This window comes from Sardina pilchardus, chromosome 10, assembly GCF_963854185.1.
Source record: "Sardina pilchardus chromosome 10, fSarPil1.1, whole genome shotgun sequence".
In the NCBI taxonomy this organism is placed as follows: Eukaryota; Metazoa; Chordata; class Actinopteri; order Clupeiformes; family Clupeidae; genus Sardina; species Sardina pilchardus.
In genome coordinates this window covers 12,128,131-12,135,932 of record NC_085003.1, presented here as the reverse complement: position 1 = coordinate 12,135,932, position 7,802 = coordinate 12,128,131, and positions in this window count along the sequence as shown.

Genomic DNA, 7,802 nt, shown 5'->3' with positions numbered 1-7,802 from the left:
AGGCCTAGGGTAGGGCCTATATATGAAATATTAACATGATTGTTTAAATAGCCTATGTTTGAAAAAACAAATATTGAAGGGAATCAGGGGAAGCCAGTTCAGTAGCCTATGTCTTTGACAGACACAGGTCAGCCTCAGTGAGTAGGCTACTAGCACAATCAAGCAGCCCAGACCCTAAAACTGCTTTTATAGCTGTGAAGGTGATTCAATCACATACAATTCTTTTTCTTTCAATTATTTTTACAATTATTTTCTTTCTCCTAGTCCTTTATGGGCAAAACACTATATTTGGTAACTTTTGTTGACAAGATGGGGTTTTGTTGACAAGATGATTGAATTCGGAACACTGAGGTATCAGGTGCGACTGTAAAAAAAATGGTTACATTTTGGCCCAGGTGGAGGGCCCCTTAGCAGGATTTTGCTTAGAGCCCCATGGAGGGCTGAACCGGCACTGCTACAACCAGTGCCCAGCCCGTAAGTAAAATGCTATTGGCCGCTTTTCCCTGATTCGTTGAGAAGCTTTTAAGGGCTAAGATCTTCTTAGGAGCGTTCTTTGAACGTTCTAGAGCGCTCCTAAGAAGATCTTAGCACTTAAGAGCTTCTTACGTAACACATCTGGAAAACGTGGCCATTGTCAACTCAAGGAAGTGCTATAGGTTCAGTGCACTCACTCGCCTAGTAGGTTTTATGTCCATTTGAATAATACTAGCACTCGCTAGCCAAGCTAAGTTCATGCCGTGAAGCTAAAATGGCTAAAGGCTAAAACCGACTAGCTGTAAGCCAATCAGAGACAAGCAGCTTAGCTCGTTGAATATTATTGAGAACTGGCACAAATCAATAGGTGGGTGAACCCTGCCTGAGCTTCAGGGAAATTTGAATTTCGCCCGGCAGCTCAGGCTGGAAACCAGCAGATCTATTTCCTCTGTTTACTGCCAGAACCTTTGGCTCCAATCAGAGACGGCCATACTCAGGTCCTGGCATGCTATTGGCCGGTGACGTGACGATAACGAAACTTAAACGGCGCGAAGTGCAGTAGAAACAAAGTGCAGCCTCCCCAGACTAATGTTCAATCTTAAAAGATTGAGCTTAGTATGGTGAAAACCAGACTAACAAATCAAGAGTCTTCCTGGAGGCTTTCTATACCAGGCTAGAATGTTCTGAGACAAGGTCACCAAGGCATTTTTTCCACAAAAAAAGATGTTACAGATTCTATGGTCTTCAGACATTACCACAAAGTATGACATATGTGTGGCAAGACACCTTACTTAATTCAAAAATAATTATAACCCGTTAAACACGTTAAACGCTGATGCCTTACTGATAGATCAGCAAAAAACTAATATCAGCACAGCGATTTATCAGTCGTGCTCTTGTACATAGGCTATACACCGGTATGCTGTGGTCCACCTTACCAGTGACCATGTTGTGGTCCACAGAATGTTTACCCACCTCTTTTTTTCAGCCCTGAATACTGTACATGTATCCGCATGCACCACTGTGGTCTTGTTCTGTATCTCAACTGGCAAATCAAGGAGCTGGCAAAGGTAAGGACAACATCCTAAGGAAAACAAATCGTCTTTTACTATATTTTTATTATAAGATGAACATTTCTTATAAAAAATATATAAAATTGTATTGAATGAATCAAACATAAAGTTAGAAAAGCAACATTTGCTCTGTTTTGTTGTCGAATGTGAACAGTCAAAACAAAACAGGCATACAGTCTTGAGTGAATAAACAAACTATTTGGACTTACACAGGCCATTTAGCACAGTCCATTGTTGTACAATTCATGTTTTGTCTGCTTGGACTGAGCGAAGCACCTGTAAGTCATTTGTCTGGCGGCAAACAAGGTGACCGATTATGCAGCCATTCCCAAGTTTGGCAAAAGACACTTTTTGTAACTATGGCAAGACGAATAGTCGAGCTCAAGAAGCACTCAGGGACTTGAGCCTGCTGTGTAAAGGTTTAAGACTGGTTGTTGCCTTTAAAAACATAACATTTTCAGAGAACTGAATGATATGAAGCACATATGACTTTGGAAGTGAACTTGCTACTTGGCAAATATCACCTGATGAAATCTCGGCAGAGCGTATGATATATGGAGGATGACCGGGGGGGGTTAAATCCTCAAACATAGACTCTACGCCCACTCTGCGTTTCGCATAGAAATATGCCTGCAGTTGTGTAAAAGGATACAACTAGTGTCTTTTACTGTCTTTTTTTTTTATCATAAAGTAGGGCTATGTATAACCTTCACAACATGTATTGTATTGCGAGTTTAGGGGCTTTTGAGTTTTCATGTCTATGTCTGTGAAAAAGAGAAGAGGAGGAAAGGAAATGTGGGGAGAAGGCTCATGTTGAGATGGTAGGGAAAGCCATAAGTGTTTCCTGAGACCCAGTAAAATACAGAACGACATGCAATATGTATGTGTCATAGACAATTCTTTACCATGTCAGAGCTGAACGTTCAGAGAGATTTTGTCTTTTCAGAGTATGACAGCTGGAGGCTATAAATGCATTTTGGAAAAAAAAGGGGGAAAAGTCAAAGATATTTAGTTTTAAATGATTCAAAACAAGGGAGGGCTGACATGGAGTGTATCCCAATAGTGCGCTTTACTGTCATAGCTCCACCAGCGCAGTGGCAACAAGTCTGTGCACATTCTGCTGATGAGCCTGAGAAAACACACACACACAGTCACACATGAAAACACACATCTACACAAACTCTCATTCACACACACACACACACACACACACACAGAAACTTGCATGGATGCATTGCTGAGGGGATTAATGTCATGTCGATTTTAATAAATTTCTCAAGCACATTAAACATACCTTCACATGAGATCACTTGTCCACACACTCACAGACACACACACACACATACACAGTGTCCCTTTATGTGGGGAGACTGACTGGGCATCTCAGCCTGACTGGACAATAGTGTCCCACAGCAGACTGTGAGAGAGAAGAGCTTCAGTAGAGGGTCAATGTCCGATGGAAGTGAAGATTGCCATGGACATCGGCAGACAAACAAACACTCCTCCATCCCTATCAATAGAGCGTCTCATACAGGGGCCAAGGTGGCGTGTGTGCCCACATCCTGCCCCATGTGGGGCTATTTCCTCATTTCATTATGGGGAGCGCAGGACGCGAGGCACATGATTGGCCATTAGCGCTGCTCCGCTAGCGTGACTCGATTAGCCCATGAAAGCCGCACTTTCACATCCTCAGCTTGAGAGCCGCGGTTCTCACGTCCCACACAGCCGGGGCCTGCGCAGACAGTGGGAAAAATCTCTCCATCCTTTCTTTCCCGAAAACTCCCCCGTGCTGACAGATAGATTCATGCAGTGACACTGAGCGCTGATAGGCCCAGATGGCGCTCTGAATGAATGAACGACTTCTTTTGCATTCGTCAGAATTCAGTGTTTTTTTTGTTTGTTTTTTTCATCCGTGATTTGATTTGTGTTGTGCACAACAGCAAAACAATTCAATCTAATCACAACATGGATTTGCTGAGTGAGTCTCACGGCAGCCCCTCTGGCCGACGGAGAGAGTCGTTTTAGTGAGCGGCGTGCCAGGCTGGAGTAATTACCTTAACAAATAACAGATACGACTCGAGTGGACGTGTAAATCTAGGCGTCGGAGCGGCTGCAGCGAGGAGGCCGTGCTTCTCTTCCAAAAATGTTGATTTGAAATGCAAATGGCTCTCATGAATAATTAATCCTGACCAAAACAAAGCCAAAAAAAAGAAAACAAAAAGAAAAAAAACACAAAAAAGCCTCCCGATTACTGTGGTCATCAATGCATTATTCATATCCGTGTCAGTTAAATTGGACCTTAATAAAGCACTGTCTATGTGGAGCTTCTAAAAAAGCTTCAAGCCTTTTTTGTTGCTCTCTTTTGCCCTGATCTTATGTGCTTTCCTGTCAGAGTGAGACTTTGATGTTACATTCCCGACACAAAATAAAAAAAAGAGAGAAAGAAATAAAGGGAAAAAAGAAACGTCGATGTGGCTGGAGCTGAATGAAGCTGCTGGGCCTCATTGTGCACTTGGCATCTCGTCCTTTCATTTGAGAAGCCCAGTAGCTAAGCATCCCCCTAGCCACAGGGCAAGCATCCACTCTCAGCCCCTCTTCAGTACGCGCCACTCCACTCCACTCCGGTCCAGTCCAGTCCGGCTCACCCTCTCTCTCTCTCTCTCCCCCTCTCTCTCTCTCTCTCTCTCTCTCCTCCCTCCCCAGCCGCTTCCTCTCCCCGCCTGGACACACAAACCATCCCAAATATCATATTCAAACAGGGAGATCAGGGACTTGAGCCGCACAGGCAAAATAAAAAGGCCAAACTGCCAACCACAGAGGAGTTGGATTTAATTAGACTAGGGCTTTGGCGCAGGGATTTTACACAGCTGACAGACCAAACTTTTTTTTTTCTTTTTTTGTTGTTGTGGCTGTTTGTCATTGCTGACCAAGAACAAACTATGGCTATAGACAGTGTCCATAGACACGATGTGAGACTGGCAGCTTGTTTGAGTGTGTGTGTGTGTGTGTGTGAGTGTGTGTGTGTGTGTGTGTGTGTGTGTCTGTGTCCATTCAACAGCGCTGAGGGGTGGATTTTCCCAAGCTTGACTATGCTCTCTCACACTCTCACTCTCTTGCATCTCAAATCAACCTCCTATGGATTCCTAACTTCACAGAGGAGGGCAGTGGGGTTAAGCGCGAGAGGTGGGGGTTGGGTGGCTGGAAGGGGGAAGGGGGAAGGGAGAGTGGTTGGAAGGAGTAGGCAGCGTGTTAAGAGGCGTTTTATAGAGATGCTGATTTCTCATTCAGAAGGGCCTCTGTGGAAAAGGAGAAACGCGCAGGAATGTAGAGGGGAAGGCAAGCCTCACACTCTCTCACAGCCCATAATGCACCAGGAGGATTTTTTTGTGGGGTGGGGGGAGGGGGCTGAAAAAGGACTCCCTGGTGGGAATAAGGTGACCCCCGGAACCCCACAGAGGAGGGAGAGGGAGAGAGAGAGAGAGAGAAAAATGGTGAAGAGGCACCGCCTACCCTACATCTTCCATCTCTCTCTTTCACTCTCTCTTTTTCTCACTCTCTTTCCCTGAGTTGTGGCTTCAGGTAGTGCAGGGCTCTCACCTGTAGGAACTAATCCTCCTCCATCTCTCTCTCTACCTCTCCCTCTCTCTGTCTTTCTCTCTCTCCAGGTGTTTACCAGACGCCCTGCTCTGTCTCTGAATGGATGAATGACACAGTGAGGCCCGCTTGATGGCTAAGAGATGTGTTACCAGATCCTTATCGAGCTGCCTTTCACAGGCAACAGTGAAAAGACCAACAGAAACATCGCCCGGCAACCTCTTTTCTATTTTTCAGCATTTTTTTTCTCTCTCCCTCCCTCCCTCCCTCTCTCTCTGCCGTGGTTCTGTGGTAGATCCCTCGTGTGGGCATTACAAAGCATGAAGATTGGCTTGACAAAGAGCTGTCGGCTCTGATAGCAATCGTAAACAACCAAAGTTGTCATATTAATCTGGCAGAGAAAAAATAACAAAACAAACATCGATGCTGGAGAGCCACAGCCCTGCATAGTTTCAGCCCTGCAGATGAGTTCAGGAATGAGGAGAAAACTAGATATTTTTATGAGGTTCCATAAAAACCTCATAACATAAACCCTGCACTTCACCATAGAGCATATTGGTTTTATTTCATATGAAAAATACTTTCCACTCTTACTGTATGTGTGTGGGAAAATACCTGCCTGACTTCTTAATCGACAAGCACGGTGACTGGCAGTAAACATTCAAAGCATAATTTGTACATTTCTTTTCTGTATCTTTCTCCCCTCTTCCATATCTGAGTTTAGCCGAGGTCTGAATTAATGCGTGGACACTGGCAGCTTTGGTGGAATTAGAGATCATTCCCGTTTGCAGCTGACGTGACTGTGAAGCAGATGTGGAAATGAGGAGAAATGATCCCCCCCCCCAGTGGAGGGGGGCCAAGGAAAACAGTGGCTTTTCCAATCGGAGAAGGGGAACACATGGGATGGTCGGCACCAGCATGTGTGTGTGAGTGTGTGTGTGTGTGCGTGTGTGTGTGTGGGTGTGTGTGTGTGCGCGCATCTTTTGTGTATGTGGAGCGTACGTGTGTTTGCATGAGTTAACCTCACTGGAACACTGTTTATGAGAGCACCCGCCTCCCTGACCTCCTCGATGGTAAATAATGTAGATGAGACAATGAGTATGGCGCTCAGATGTCTACATTCAGCACGGAGCGGCTGCACAACTGGGGGAGAAACTCTCTTGGGCACCACGGTCCACTCTGTTCCATATGCAATTTGGGAGGAAACATGTTGGAAACACGTTGAGGGCGCTGCTTGTGGAAAATATTCCAAGCTATGCATGCAATACACAAACCATGCCTTTTGCTCAGATCTCAGATCCGGCTGTTGATTTTTAATACAATGACTATGATTGGTGCTGTCTTTTATTCTGTGTTTTGGCTCCTCAGGATGCTGTTGAGTAGTTGATCGATCATTTGAAATGGACCATCCAGGCGTTTGGAGGTCCTAATAACCCTAGGATTGTTTTTTTTTTTTTTTATTCCAGAAATGAACACTAGAGGATATATTATCTTGATTGGCTGCCAAAATGTGTTGCTTATTATTTGTAGGTTGTAGGGAAGTAATTAAATGCATTTCAGTTCCTTCCTGTTCCTTATTCTTTAGAAACTAGCCCCAACAGAACTTTATGTTGAGAGTAATGTTCACAATTACGTTAGGCCTCTGAAATCAATTGCATAATCTAACATTTCCTACACTGCAGGCTGTGATGAGCAAATGGAAGGGCTCCGTGATTGATCTTGCCTCCCTGGGCAACAGCATGGTCAGTCAAGAATTGCCCAAACACAGAGTCCCCCATTAAAAGGGCCTTCCTTGTTCGGAGGGCTTTTCATGAGGCTGGGGGTGAAGCCGTGTTCACACTGGGCTTTCTCCGGGTCCTCCGTCTGAAGGCAGAGCCTCTAAAAGCCTCCGCCAGCCTGATAAAGGTCACTGGCTTTCTTCCGCCCCTTCTTTCTTTTCAAAGGCCTTTGTGTCTGTTTACTGAGGCCATATGCTGCAGTTTCACGAAGGGGTGGAGGTGGTGGTGGTGGAGGTGGTGGTGGTGGGGGTTCCAGGTTCTCTTTCTTCTTCCACCACTGCTGCTCTTCTAATCATTTCCCAAGATCTGCTTTCCCGCTTCTCCTCCGTCCTCCTCCTGGTGTTTTTTGTAGCTCGGCGAGCTGGACTGTGGGAGAGATAAAATAAAGGGCGACAAAACCACACTCGCCGAAAGCCAGCGGAGCCATACAACATCCCAACATGCTGGGGGTGCGCTGGAGGAGGAGTGCATGTGTGTGTGTGTGTGTGTGTGGGGGGGGGGGGGGGTTGGCAGAGAGATGAGCTCCAAAGGAACATGCTCCCCAAAAAGCATAGCACCGCTCTCTTGATGTTCATGTGTGCATGATGTGCAGATGTGTTTTCACTTTAGGGGCTACGTGCCGCTTCTCCGCCATGCAGCTTCATGGTGCGACGGCTAATGTGCCAGTATAAATGTGCGCTCACACGCCGGGAGAGGCCCTGGGGCACACGCAACCAAGAGTGGGCGCGCGAGAGAGAGGGAGAGAGAGGGAGAGAGAGGGGCTGACGAGAGGAGAGATAGAGCAGCCTCTGCACCAAAATAAATCAGCTTGCCAATTAGGCACGGGCTGTGGCAGCTTTGATGTGGCGTCCGTGCCTAAGAGCCCCTCCACCGGTGCAGCACC